The sequence below is a fragment of the Sminthopsis crassicaudata genome, chromosome 3 (genome assembly GCF_048593235.1).
Source record: "Sminthopsis crassicaudata isolate SCR6 chromosome 3, ASM4859323v1, whole genome shotgun sequence".
Taxonomy (NCBI): Eukaryota; Metazoa; Chordata; class Mammalia; order Dasyuromorphia; family Dasyuridae; genus Sminthopsis; species Sminthopsis crassicaudata.
The window spans coordinates 335013168-335028877 of NC_133619.1; the positions used below are offsets into that span (position 1 = coordinate 335013168).

Below are 15710 nucleotides of genomic sequence, written 5' to 3' on the forward strand. Positions count from 1 at the left end.
ACTCTAAAAAGAGGGCTTTCTTTTCTCACACCCATGGACCCATTAAAACTCCTCACCTCAGCTACAATTTTTCTTCTAAGTAAAACTATTTCCCAAAAAGGGAAGAATAAAAGGTACCACTTAGACAAAATGAATCAGCCTTGGGATGCTAAAACATAAAGGATTCACAAGTACACATTCAAAAAACCAAAACAAAATCCTAAAACAAGATTCATTTACTTATAACTATGTACTCTTACAACTTGCTGAGAAACTGATACTTAACATTCATTAGAACATGACAAATTTTGCCATACTGCTAGTTGGACATTTTCTACTTTGCTTTGGCTTTGCATTATCCAAACAGCTACTTTTACATGTCTTCTGGCTAAGCTTGAGCTAATCTTTTTGTTGCAAGGTATCTCCAAGAGACCTAGAATAATTGAAGACATTACAGGGTGTTGAGGAGTACTAGCATTTCTGGTGTGAGAGCTGCCAAGCCCTTTTCAGGGTTGCTATTGTGTCTATCTTTACCTCACCTCTTCTCACTTAAGAAGCTGTAGCATACAGAGGCAATACCCCAGTAAAACCCTCTTAGCAGATGAACTTAGTCAGGTTGAGGATAGCTTATAGTGACTTGAGGGATGTCTACCCAAGGACTTTCCCTGAGGAATAGGTAGATGTAAACAGTTGTTCTGATAGCCAGGAAGATAGCTGAAGCAGATGCTGTAGTTCTTAGTACTTGTGCAGACATCAAGATCGTCCACTGCATCCTGAGCCATTGCCAGTGCCATTTCAGTGTCTCTGGGAGAGAGAATGAGGCAGTAACTATGGGCAATTCTGCTTCACTCAGATCCAGTCCATCTCAAGCCAAGAAATCATCGCAGGATGTCACTGGTCCTCTTCAGAAATGAAGGATAATAGCAACAACAACGGATGCTGGAAAGTAGTCCTCTGGCTGCCACTCAACTCTGACTTCATTCACCCCAGAACCTCCTACCTTCTCAGATTCACTAGATCATCCCCCCTGCCTAGAAGTGTTCACTCAGAAAATGATATATAAAGTGGAAAAGACAGCCGAAGGCACTGATGCAGGCTCACCTCATGGAGTTCATAGGTAAACAATAGGCAAGATAGCAAATTGAGAGGGGTCTTCTGTTTTAAATGACTGAGCACCCCATCTCCATTTACTATGTCATAACACAATGCAAAGACCAACCTTTTAGTTATATAGCCAGAAGCAAGTTCTAAAGCTCCCACATGGTTAACCAGAACAAGAAAATATAACTGAGTATGCCCCAAGGGATGGCTTCTTACAGATCAAGTTTTGTTATTGTTCAGTCTTTCTACTGTGTAATGTTCTTTTTCTCTAAATTGTAATCCTTCTCTGGGAGCAGATCTATCTCTTGGGGAGCTTCCCAAAATGCAGCCAGGAGTTAAAGTCCTTTACTATCTCTTTCCAAATCTTATCTCCTTCACTTGGGACTCGGCTAGTTTTTCTGGAGGTCTTCCAGATCTTGGTTTCAGTGTTGTCCACAGGACAGCTTGCCACCACTTCTCTCTTTTCCTTCCTTGGACCTGGTTAGCTTTAATAGAAGCCTTCCTCTCTCCCTGATTCCCCGAGAGCTCTTGTCCAAATGTCTCCCGCCAGCACAAAGGTTGAAGTGGGAATTAATCTTGACTCTGAATCAAATTGACATCTTTGTTTTCATTAATCTTTGATTTCCTTGGTAATACTCTGTATTTTATTTATTTAGAAACTTTTTTTTGAGATGGAGTCCATAGGCTTCACTAGATTGTCTGTACAAAAAAGTTAAGAACCCCTGCCATTTTGTGGTCTCTCTGCTGATTGTGTATCTCAGCTGAGTCTCAACTCACTCGAATTGTTCAACTGCTTCTAGGATTTGGCAGGTTTAGCATTTTAAAGCCCTTGGAGTGAGTGGGGAGGAAGGCTAGATCAAAGTCAAAGGCCAGATGCCTTTCCAATTCAATTCATTCAGAACTCCTTCACATTTAGTAAAGGGATGGTAGGTTACCGACATGTCTTAGCACTTCAGTTGCGTATTTATAGCTCATTAACTCTGTTATCTGCCCTTTACTTTCCATGGTGGTTATGTTATCTAATTGGTTGAATTACCAAAGAATCACAGGGATAAATGTCATTTGTTTCAACATTTGTTGAAAGTTATTTGTGAAATGTGGAGTGTTTATTAAAGAATTCTAGGCTTTCAGAGGATTAATTATTGAATAGAGATTGATGTAGCAAGGTTTGGAAGTCAGAAGACCTTCCTTTCCTTTAAATTGAACTTTTTCAATGACCGAACACTGTATTGATTTGGATCACTCCCAAGAATTGGCCAAGGAATAACTTTGAACCACTTAATAAGAATTTTAAAAGAACTATGGAACAGAATCTGACTCTGTGTTACACTGACTGTACTGAATAAATGAACCTCATTAGTCTTTCTTCTAAAGTCTTGAGCTAGCTGAAGTCCAAATGAATAGACAGAATCATTAAAACAAAGCAAAAGGCCACGTACTTCACCAGGAGGCAAAAATCTCCTAACGTTCTTGTAGAGTGATGTTGGCCAATATTTCTCTTTCTGTGCTAAATTTAAATCTTCTTTTCCCTACATTTTAATAATAACTAGTTACATTAAATTAAACAGATTGTGTTTTAATTGAGAGGTTTTTTCTGCAAAGGCCAAGGGAAAGCAGACAGCTTGAGTGAGAAGTCTCAAAAGAAGACAGCTGTTTATTACCACTAATTTCCCTTGCTTCTAAGGAGGTCCAATATTCTGTTAAGGACTGGCTAGCATGTACTGCATTAATCAGAACCCTGGACAGATTGGGGAGCTACTGGGTGTGAGTTTGGTTACAAGTAATAATGTGCTGATTACCAAGAATTATCATAAATGGCAAAACATTTAGAGTTTGGTTAGGAAGGTCAGCATGGACCCTTGGAGTTGTTTCCATGTGACCATCTTTGTCGGTAAAAATGCTGACTTTTATAATATTGAGAGTGAGAAACCCCAGCAATTTGAAGCCTAGAGTAGAGTATATCTGATTCAATTTCTCCATGTAGAAATGAGGAGAATGAATTGGATGAGATGTAAGATCTTTTTCAGGGTTTATGGCTCCTTCTGGTATGGCTGCTCTGTTACTTCAATATCTTCCTCCCACAGTCATTTCAAATCTCAGCAAAGTTAGCATGACTTGAGATTTCCTTCTTCTCTAGTCTCTTTTATCCCTCAGGCTATTTGCATAACCACTATCCAATTTTTATTTTTTTTTACCAAGAAGCCTGCAACCAGAAACATCCTAGGTCACCACATTTTGGGGGCAATTTTGAATTCAACTCTTCCTTGTCCTCTCATCTTTTTGGCTTCTGAATTAAACTGCAGTCATATGGATACCCTTTGGAGTTTGGAAAAATATTCCCATGACAGTTCCAACTTTTCATTTTTTTTTTTTCTTGGAAAGAACACGATCTCAATTCAAAATGTATTGGTACCTCTTGGTATTTTATGTGCCTCAGAGCCCTGAATTGGATCTTTTTTCTCCACCATTAATGCCAGCATTTTGTAATTTGGAGCCTGTTCTCTAAGTGGTTTCACTACTAATCCAGCAGGATAAATGCTGCCTCCTGACTCTTCACCCAGTCTCCTTTGTCCAAATTTACAGCTAACAATTTTTTGGAAATTCTGACCCCTCACCTTTTGCTGTGAGAGATTCTGTGATCTTAAATTCCTGTCGATCAGCTCCAAGAAAGAAGCCAGAATGAGAAGAGGATTATTCAACCTGATTTTTGTTTACTTATGCACTATTTTTTTAAATTGTATTTTTATCATTTTTTAATATCACTTTTATTTTCCATTATGTGCTTGTCTTTCCACCTTCCAGAAATCTATCCCATGGAATGAAGTATTTTTTTTTTTAAAGAAAAAAAAAAGCAGTTCAGCAAAACCAACCAATACCCTCAGTCACATCTGACATTAAAAGCTTGGTTCCACACTCACAATCTCTTTGTCTGCAAAGAAAGAAGGGAAGTATCTTCTCCTATCTTTTTCTTTGTAGTCATTACAATTTTAAATATTTAGTTTTAATCATATATATGCATATATATCAACAAACATGAAGCCCCTCTGAGTGCTAGAAGAGGCACTATTTTTTGTGGGTTTTATTTGTTATTTTAAATTTAAAATATATGTGTTCATTTTTTTATATAGTTCCACATGAGTTATGTTGGGAGAGAAAAATCAGGAAAAATGGAAAAAAAATTGAAAGAAAAAAAGTGAAAATAGTATGCTTCAATCTTCATTGAGTTTCCATAGTTCTTTTTCTCCACATGGATGGCATTTTCCATCCAAAGTTTATTGGAATTGCTTTAGATCACTGAATTGCTAAGAATTAAGGCTATCAAAGATGATCATCACATAATCATGTTGCTGCTATGTACAATGTTCTCTGGGTTCTATTTACTTCACTCAAAACCAGTTCATAAAAGTCCAGATTTTTTTTAAATCAGTCTACTCATCATTTCTTATAGAACAATAATATTCCATTGCATTCATATACCATAACTAATTCAGTCATTCCCCAGTTAATGGGCATTCACTCATTTTCTGATTCCTTGACACTACAAATATTTTTGTACACATAGATCCTTTTTCCTCTTTTATGATCACTTTGGGATATAGGTCCAGTAGTGGCACTGCTGGATCACAAGATATATGCACATTTTGATAACTCTTTGAGCATAGTTCCAAATTGCTCTCCAGACTGGTTGGATCTGTTCACAATTCCACCAACAATGCATCGGTGTCCCAGTTTTCCCACATCCTCTCCAACATTTGACATTTTCTTTTCCTATCATCTTAGTCGATCTGAGAGGTGTGAAGGGATACAAGGGTACCTCACAGTTGTCATAATTTGCATTTTTCTAATCAATAGTAATTTAGAGAATACTTTTCCTATCTCTACAGATGGAATTAATTTCTTCACTTGAAAATTGTCCATTCATATACTTTGACCATTTATCACTTGGGCTACTAGAACACTCATCACTTCTGCTTGTTGAAATCTTGCCCATCTTTTAAAACCTAGTTTAAATGCCACTTCTCCATAAAACTTTTCTTGGCTCCCAAGTGGTAATAAATCATTCCAGTCCAATTCACTTAACATTTTGTGCCCTGGGAAAACACTATTATAGTTGTGGGCAGCTAGGTAGCACTATGGATAGAGTGCTAGGCCTGGATTCTTCCTCAGTTAAGCCTGTTTGCTTCAGTTTCTCATCTGCAAAATGAACTGAAGAAGGAAATGGCAAACTTCTCCAATGCTTTTGCCAAGAAAACCACATGAAATCATAATGGGGTCACAGAGTTGGACATAAGTGAAAATGATTTAGCAATAATAATTATGACTTCATACATTTACTATATTTTCCTACTAGATGATAAATTTCATTATGATAAGGGCTGCATTTTTATCTAAATTGTATCTCTCACAATAATCAACGACCATAGTAATCTATTTGAGAAACCCAAAGACTATCTTCTGGGATAAAAACTTAATATTTGACAAAAATTGCTAGGAAAATTGAAAAATAGTTATGTCAGAAATTAGGCAAAGACCAATATCTCACACTCTATACCAAAGTAAGGTCAAAATGGGTACACGATTTAGGAGTAAAGAGTGATACCATAAGTAAATTAGGAGAGCAAGAGATATAGTTTACCTATATATCTTTGGAAAAGGGAGAAATTTATGACCAAACAAGAAATAGAGAACATTACAAAATACAAAATAGATAATTTTGATTACATTAAATTGAAAAGGTTTTACACAAGCAAAATTAATATAGCCAAGATTAGAAGGAAACCACAAAACTGGGAAACAATTTTTACAATCAGTGTTTCTGATAAAGGCCTCATTTTTTAAATATATGAAGAACTAAGTCAAATTTATAAATCATTCCCTAATTGTCAAAAGATATGAACAGATAATTTTCAGATGAAGAAATCAAAGCCATCTATAGATATATGAAAAATATTCTCTAAATCACTATTGATTAGAAAAAGGCAGATTGTGACAACTGTTGAGGTACCCCTTCACACTCTCAGATTGGCTAAAGAGAAAAAAATGCTCTAAATCACTATTGATTGGAGAAATGCATTTTAAACAAAAACAAGCAGGAAAGTACAAGCTATGAATAGGGTAGACAGCAAGTGCATGCCTTTTGGCTGGATGATGGAATATATGAGGATAAATACCAGCTAAAGAGACCAGATGGTATTTGATAGGAAATAGGGAGAATCATTGAAGAGTTTTGAAAAGGCCTTTCATTCCATGGAGAAAGTGCCTAATCTTGATATTTCTAGAGAGTCAGGGAGCACTGGAAGGAATGTTGCATTTGAAGTTAGAAGACCAAAGTTTGATCCTGAGTAGTATGGTACAATGCAGAGGTGTCACATTCAAGCCCACTGGCTGTAATCTGCCAGTAAAATTCCTCACTGAATGTTGAATGACATTAAAATGTAATTTGGAAATATTTAATAAAATAAATAAATATACCAATGCTATCAAACTCAAAATAGAAATAGAGGACATTATATTGACTCAGAAAACTACAAATTAACATTATATCATATTTTTTATTTATTATGTTAAATGTTCCCCTATTATATTTTAATCTGGTTCCATTCAGGAGTTTTTCTGACTAAAGTGACTGCTAAACTTTGGTACTTCTGGGATATTGGATTTGGAGTCAAGAAGACCTGGATTCAAATCCCACATCAGTAGCTGTTTGACCCTGAACAAGTCACTTTACCATTTTCTACCTTGTTTTTTTTTTTTAATCTGTAAAATGGAGGGAATTTGAAGCAATAGTTTCTATAGTGCCTATAAACACTAAAAATCCATGATTTTTGGTTACTTTATTACCTGTGTAGCCATGTGGATAAGTCATTTAACTTCTTAAAATTTCATTTCCCTCATTTGTAAAATGAAAAATTAAATTCAATACTCTCTCAGATCTCTTCTTACTCTAAATAGACCATCTTCTTGGCAAGTTATGAGAATGGTATGCCAGGAAGAAACTGAAGATAGCAAAGGATCAGCAGAGGAAATGGATGTGAGCTACATCTGCTTTCAGGACAGGAAATTCCCTATCCTAGAACATTTATCCAAGAATATTTCCTGGTAACCATCTGTATGGCTGTATGTGACTAAAATTGGCCACTTGAAGAACTTTTTTGGGGGTCCCCCACACTACTTCCCCCAGAAAAGTTTCTCTACTTCACATCCCAGATCGACTGATCTAGCTACTCCATAAATACAACTCCATTTCCCATCTTTGTACCTTTAATACTTCCTCCCTTCTCTCCCCCCATATGCCTGAAATTTCCTCCTTTTTCATCTTCTCCTAGATTCTTTAGTTCCTTCAACCCTGATCTTCATTTCCTGGCCATCATTCCCCTCATATGTGTTGTTCTCCCTTTATTAGAATGTAAACTCTCTGAATACAGGGACTATCTATATGTTCTATTTCCAGTGCTTAGCACAGTGTTGATCACATATCCCTCAGAAATATCTTTTTTATTCATCATTCAAGAGTTAGCTCACATGCTGTCTTGTACTAGAAATCTTTCCTGATTTTAGTTTTTGATCTTTTCCCCTTCCTCTGCAGATTGTCAGATTTAGACTTAACTGTATTCAACTTATACTACTCTAGTAGAGAGTACGTTCTAAGAGAAGGAATTGCTTTTCATTTTGTTTGTATATCCTTATTGTCTACCATATAGTGAGTACTTAATAAATGCATTTGGGATTATTACCTAAAAAAACTCAATGCCAAAAGGCAGATGGGAGATGTGGAAGTAAAGAGATTTCCTTTTATGGTCAAGCATTTAGGTTTAGGAGGTGGAGGAGAGAGTTATTCTGCTGAATCAGTTATGTAAGCATTCTCAGGGACATGAATTATTTCAGTTTTGTCTTTGTATTGCCTAAAACAATCACTGGCTCATAGTAGACAAGTTATTAAATGCTTGCTGATTAAATAATTAGAATTTCCTGAAACCATGCTTGCTTCACCTTTTCCCCCTCCACTAATATCTTAAAGGATTTGGGAAACGGGTCCCTGGGCTGAGAAGTAGGCGGGTGTAGCCTTTGGTAATACTGGACTTGGAGAAGCTTATCTATAAATACATAAAAACATAATTTTAATATATATAAATACATTAATACAACTCTATTTCCCATCTTTATGCCTTGAGGTTGTTTTTTGTCCTTTCTCCCCGTGTACTTGGAATGTTCATTGAATACTCCTTAGGAAGTCAATCTTGTTTCTGGTCCTGTTCAGCCAGTCAGTCATGTTAGGTCATGTTTGACTCCTCATGACCCCTTTGGCCATAGCATGCCAGACCCTCTCCATCCTCCACTATCTCCTCAAGTCTGTCCAAGCTCATGTTCTTGGTTTACATGTTCCCTTCTCCTTTTGCCTTCAATCTTTCCCAAATTCTGAGCCTTTTCCAGTTAGTCTTGTCTTCTCATTATGTAGCCAAAGCATTAGTTTCAGCTTCAAAATCTGACCTTCTAGCAAACAGTCTGAATAAATTTCTTTAAGTATTGACTGATTTCATCTCCTTGGTATCCAAGGGAATCTTCTTCAGCACCACAGTTGGAAAGCATTGATTCTATGGTGCTCAGTTTTCTTTACCTTCCTCTCACAGCCATATGTTACTGCTGGAAAAGCCATAGCTTTGACAATGTGGACCTTTGTTGGCAAGATGTCTGTTTTTTAGCATGGTGTCAGTTCAACTGGTATTTTATTAACAGTTATATGCAAAGCAACCTTCTAGATACTGGGTGCTTAAAAGACAAAAAATGAAAAATCAGTTTTTAAGAAACACATTTAGTACTTCTTTTCTGATCTGAGTACTCAAGTTCCCCCAGGAGCTATGTGTCCATTCCTTGTTCTCATATGAGCAAATCCCAGCCCTATACTCCTATCCCCTCATAACTGAATCCTTGTTTTATATCCCATTCTCTGCAGAAAATAATTAATACTCTTGAATCCCAGTCTTCCCAATGACTGGATCTGTAATGCTGGAGAAACTGAGGCAAGATAGAGATTAGAGAGTATTTAATATTTTATTTGAAAGGGAGAGATTTTCTGACCAAATGGATCCATGATTTGGTCCAAGGGCTGAATGAGACTATCATTTCCAAGAATCCAGCAAACAATGAGAGTTCTCAATCACATATATACATGTGGCTCAGACTCAGGGGGCAGACCGAGGCAGGGGCGGAGTCAGGGTGCTGAGAGCAGAACAGGACTCTGACAGGGTGGGGTGAGCCACTGGAGATGAGATGGCATAATCAGGCAGAGGCTCTGGATCTGGGGAGAAGCATCTTGATAAGAGGGTATCTGACATTCTGATATCTGACATTCTGATAGCTTGGGATGGGGAGAGGCATTCTGATATTCTAAAACATAAGATTGCTTATCCTTATCAAATATTCTGATAAAAAGAGAGGGGAGGTTTTGCAGGATTGAGTAGAACAACTATAAACTGAAGCAAAACAATTAGGGAAACTGAGGCAGGACTGAGTCAGAATAATTAGGGAAACTAAGTCAGGACAATAAAAGAGAACTGTGGCTTAACAGATCTTTGATATTGAACCTTTTCTGCCTAAGTCTCTGCTAATTGGCATTTTGACCTATCTCTTGCCTGTCTCTTTCTTATTTGAAAGAAATCCTTGATAATGATTTTTTTTTAATTTAAAATTAAATACAAAATAAGGAAAAAAAAGAAAAAAAAACAGAAGGAAAGGAAAAAAATTGTCATCTACCCAGCAGAACCTCAAGGAGGAATCAAAATATGTAACAATTTCCATTTCAAGAAAACATTATGATAATAGAAGAGATTATATTCATGAGTGTCCATCTTTTCTTTGTTTCCCTGAAGGTTATTCTTTTGATCTCTGCTGTGCATTTTTTATTTTATTCTTTTTTTCCCCCTTTCATCCCCTTACTTTCTCCAAGCAGGCTATAGTTAAGCATAGGTATATATGTATATATCCTGACACCCACCCATGAACCCACACATATATATTACACTATATATATATATACACATATATATACACACTATACATACCTACATATATACACATATATATACATATGCATTTATATATGTGTAGACATGCAACTAAAATAATAATAATATGGCTGATATATATAATATAAATTCTCTTGACTGAATCTTTTTTTCCTTTTTTTTTCTTTTTTTGCTGAGGCAATTGGGGTCAAGTAACTTACACAAGATCGCACAGCCAGGAAGTGTCTGAGGACAGATTTGAACTCAGGTCTTTCTGACTCAGAAGTACTCTTATCTACTGCACCACCTAGCTGCCCCTTGAGTGAATCCTTAAGTTGACTTTGAGATCAATGACTACTAGTCCTAATTTTTTTTTGAGGCAATTGGGATTAAGTGACTTGCCCAAGGTTACACAGACAGGAAATGTTAAAGTGTCTGAGAAGAAATTTGAACTCAGGATCTAATCCACTGGGCCACCTAGGTGCCCCTATTTTTTTTTTCCTAATGAATTTTTCTATTGATCCTTGTTGTAGTATTTATGTATATCTCTTTATTTCCTACCTCTGCTAACTCTTCTACTTTAATACGACTCCTTAACTTGCTTTGCTATTAACCTCCCCCAACACTTGAATTCCTTCCTTATCTTCTCCCCCCACACCTTCCCCTCTCTCTTTATCACATTCCCATACATTTACACACCTTGTCCCACTCCCCTTAAATCTAAATACCAATCTGTGCCCCACCTTTTCCTATGCAATACTTTCCCTCCATTTTTATCCCTTTTCCTTTAATCTATACACTTTGTCTCATTCCAATTTGGCCAATCTCCAAACAGCAAAAAGCTACAGTTGATGGTGATAGTAAAAAATCCTTTTGATGAAAGGGGAATTTTTAAAAATCCCTTCAAAAGAGGTTGTTAAGCATTTACTTAACTTGCCCCCCTGTAGCTATTACCCAAAAAGTTATAATTGTCCTTGTTGGAAGTTTTGAAAGGAAATAGAGTTTAGGAGATGGATAAATGATGATAACAATAGGAAGCCTGATCTTGGTCCTTTGATTCTGATCAAAACAAATTAGTGAACTTTTAACTGTCATAAGGAACTGGAAATAGCGCTAGCACAGTGTTCTCACTTAGACCAGGAATACCTTTGTTTTCTTTCATTGCTGCCGGCTCAAGGTCCTGCATCTCCTGAAGTCTATGTAGCTTAGATGCTACTATTTCTTTGGCTTAGTAGTTGCCTCCTCTCCTGAGGCCTCTGGGAATAGGCATGGCTGTTGGGTTCCCCGATTCTGGTTTTTTCCCTATTCTTGCTATAGTTTATCTCACTTTGCTCTATTTGCCTTATAAAATAAATATACATTCTTGCTCTGTCACCAGCCCAGATTCCAACAGAGTTAAGACAAAACTATATTTTGTTTGGGCAATGAAAAAACTATTAAAGGGTTCAGTTCAGATTTTTCAAAATATAGCTACAGATTCATCTTCCTCTTCTTACAAATTTCTCTATTTCTGTTAAAGACTCTCCCATTCATCCATATTCACAACCTCTGTATCACTCTTGATTCTTTTACTTTTCTATTCCCCACATCCATTTATCAGGTGCCACTCTTGCTATCGATATCCCTATCAACTGCATTTGATTTTTTTTCCTCTACTCATGCAGTCATCACCTTAGATTAGGCCTTTATCACTTCTAGCATACTGTTGCAATAATCTTCTAGTTGGGCTCTCATTCCATTCCACTCTCCACACAGCTGCAAAGCACAGATCTAAATCTGTTACTCCTGTACTCAATAAGCTCTCATGGATGACTTTTGTCTAAAGGATAAAAATGTAAACCTCTTTGTTTTGTTTTTCTTTGTTTACTTTTAAAAGATCTTCACAACCCCTGGCTTCAACCCATCTTTCCAGCCTAATTATTTTTCTCCCCTTTCTTTACTAGAATTGGCCTTCTTTCTGTTACTCACACTTGACATTCCACTGTTGTTTAATCATTCAGTCCCGTCCAGCTCCTTGTGACTTCATTTTGGGGTTTTGGAGCAAAGACTGCATTATTTTGCCACTTCCTTCTCAAGCTCATTTTGCAGATGAGGAAACTGAGGCAAACAGGATAAACTGATTTGCCCAAGGTCACGTAGCTAGTAACTGCCTGAGTCTAGGTTTGAACCAAAGATGAGTCTTCCTGATTTCAGGTCCAGTGACCTGTCCACTGTGCTATCTAGCTGCCTGACACTCCATTACTAAATGTATTTTTTATTTTTGCATCTATTTTCTGTCTATCTGAATCTGTTTCTCTTTCTTCCTTGCTCTCAATGAGAGAAATGACAAAAAAAAATTCTCAGATTGAACTACTTAATCTACTCTGAGTCACCCTTGCCCAGGGCAACTGCTCAGCCCAAGTTGATTATATATAAGTGAGTGAAGCAAATTGGGAAACAAATGGAAATGAGATTATTAATTAACTCAGCAACTACCATGTCTAGTCTAGGCTTCAGAGTACAGCTTATGCTCACCTCAAGTGCAGTTTGTAGAAGACACAGCATTGCCCCCTCAGTAAACTGCTGCTCTCAACAAAGTACCAAAAATATCTCAACAAAAAGAACACATCAGCTTGAACTTCATTCTGTGGCTATCTCTGTGTTGGGAAGTGCTTCCCCTATATTGTGCCTTTTCTTTTCATTTATTTGAACTCTTGCCTCCTCTGTTCCCCCATAAATTTTCATATTTCCCACCAAACCACTAGTCCTTATGGTTCCATAATTCTGACACATGTCATTTTTCAGGTGAGATGCCCAGAGCTTAACATATTTTTATGCAGAGCTCAGGAAGAGTCCTCAGTAGTCTTTTACTGTACTGACTATACGAGAAAATATGCTTCACCTTGTTTCAAAACTGGATGTGAAAAGGTTTTTCATCATTCAGACAGTCTCTGCTTCCTTGAATTTAAGTATAGCTAAGAGGATTATTTATGAATCCTATCATGCTAAACTCCTATTATTGTCATGTTTTTGACAGCTAGTTCATACACACATATACAATGCAAATTGTGTCTTGTCTTTTCCTATTCTTAATGAGTTTGTTCGGTTTTTCCCTTTGATTAATTACAAAATACAAATGAATAGATAATAAAATGTGCCTTATAAAATTTAGCAAATTCCCCAGTGTCTTAATTTCATGAACAAAATGGTTTCCCATAATTACTCTTTTAAAAAAATGAATTTAACAAGCAGCAGAAGAGATAACATTTCCATATACAAAGAACAGAAAGGAGTTTATATATAAAGCCATGAATCTCTATTCCTGTGTGACTTTTATGGAGAATTCTGGGAGAAAGATGCCAAAAAGGAAAGCATGAAGCAGGTTCGAAGTTTTTCTAAGATCTTCCATCTTGAACACCATGTGTGAGACAGGAGGTGCCCAGATATTTTTACTCTCCACAGATCTTCTCTTCTGACATTTTTCTACTTGAATTTCCCACAAAACAATCCCATAATCTCTGTTTCATAATATGAGTGCAAGTCAATTTTAGGGAAGCATCTGTAAGTCATTATAGTCTGTAAATTATTTATTTGTACCTCTAAATGCATTTTCTTTGAGTTAGAAGCATCATAAATGGTAGCTAGAATCCTGAGACATGCTTAAAAAAACAAAACAAAACTTGATTTGTTTACCCAAAATATAATGCTTATTATAATTAGTGTTATTTCAGTTATACTATTTTTTCTAATATTGTTTCTCTAGGGAAAGTACCTTCTTACAACAATAAAAGTCAGAATCTCTCAACTCCATCACTGAAGGCTCCTCTTATAGCAAGAGCATAAAGGACGATATTCATAGGAGACAAATAGATACTGGCCATCAGTAACTTGCTAACTGGAATCATTTGTATTTTTACATATATCTTTCACTCCTCAGCTGCTCTGAATTAGGGAACAAAGAGCAGTTTAGAGCAAGGAGGGAATAGTTCTGAGGAAAATGAGCTTCCTCTGCCTGGTATTTCTCTATACAAGTTGTTCCTAATTTAAAGACTCATTATTTATTAATTAATGCTCAAAGTTTGCTCATTTGGTCAGTATAGAATTTTCTTGCATATTCTCCATAACTAATAACAATTTCTCACAGGGAGTGGCTAGCTGGTTTTAGCTCCAGTTCTGCTACTAATATTTTGATTATTCTCAGTGTCTATCTGTAAAATGAAGTGGGAGGGGGGCCCAAGGGTAGTGGTACATGCCTGCAAATCTTAGCTATAAGTGATGCTGAGGTTGGAGTATCCTTTAAGCTCAGCTAAGGAGATATGAGTTGCAATGAGCTAAGCCACTTGGATTTCAACATAGTGATATGGCAATAGAGTAAGCTGGGAGGAAGAAGCATAAGGAAAGGTGGAGCAGTATGTTACCAAGGAGGGAACAGTCAGCCCAACTTGGAAAATGGGACAAATCAAGGCTCCTGTGATAAGACCAGACTCATGAGTTCTTTTTCTATTTAGGCAAGATAGGGAGATCATTCTATAAAATAAATAAATGAACAAATTAACCTTTTTAAAATGAGAAAGTAGGACTAGTAGATATCCAAGGTAATCAACAGTTATAACATTCAGCTAATCTTTTGTTCTGAATGAATGTTTTTGGGCATATAAGAAAAGTGATCTATAGCCACCAATATTTTTAACTTAATTTGAACTAGTTTCAAAAATGAGAGGAAGACTACATAAAACAATCTAACAAATGGGCCAAAGACATCCACAGAGTCACCAGGCATTTCTTTGGCCTGTTTTTTTGATTCAGTGTTCAGTTTTAGCACAATTTTACTCTGCTTATATTGTTTTAAGATTAAAAATTCTGATTTATCAAATCTAGATGTACTCCATTATATTCCAAAGTGACCTATGTTATCACTGAGTTCCTTTTAAAGATCTCATTTTCTAAACAGGCATCACTGGTTCTTCCTTTTCCTCAACAGAGAGGAGGAGGATTCCTTCTTAAAAAATAAAATTATTAAAATGTTTCCTTGTCAATTAAAGCTCGTCACATAGACCTCACAGGGGATTTCAAGTCTCTTCATTTTTTCCCTCACAGTGAATTGCTTCAAAGATTATTGAAGCTGCCAAGCAGCAGCTAGTGGTTCAGTGGATAGAGTACCAGCCCTGAAGTCAAATCTGACCTCAGACACTTAACACTTCCTGGCTGTGGGACCCTGAGCAAGTCATTTAACCCCAATTGCCTCAGGGAAAAAAAAAAAAAAGGTTATTACCCAAGCTGAATGTTTATTGCTTATTTGATTATTTTCTAATCAGGAATATTAATGGCTAGTTCAAAATAATCCTTATTCCATAAGTGGGAATATCTGTATCTATCTATATTCTTTTATATATATAGTTGACATTAACATAATACTTTACAACTATTATTTTATGCTCACAACAGTCCCAGGAGGTAAGTGTTATCTTCCTCATGCTATTGATGAGGAAATTAATACTGATCAAGTTTAAATGGCTTGCCCAAGATCTCATAGTGAGAAAGTATCTGAGGCTGGATTTGAATTCAGGTCTTCCTGACTCCAAGTCTAGCTTTCTATCCACTGTATCATGTGTGTGTGTATGTATGTGTGTGTGTGTGTGTGTGTGTGCG

At 36.5% G+C, this 15710-nt stretch overlaps 1 protein-coding gene across 1 annotated transcript in view; it reads left to right on the top strand.

Moving 5' to 3' along the window:
* LOC141561614 (glycerol-3-phosphate dehydrogenase [NAD(+)], cytoplasmic-like) overlaps positions 1-15710 on the top strand; it is a 58568-nt gene that overhangs the window by 4028 nt on the left and 38830 nt on the right. The gene's annotated exons all lie outside the window — the stretch shown is intronic.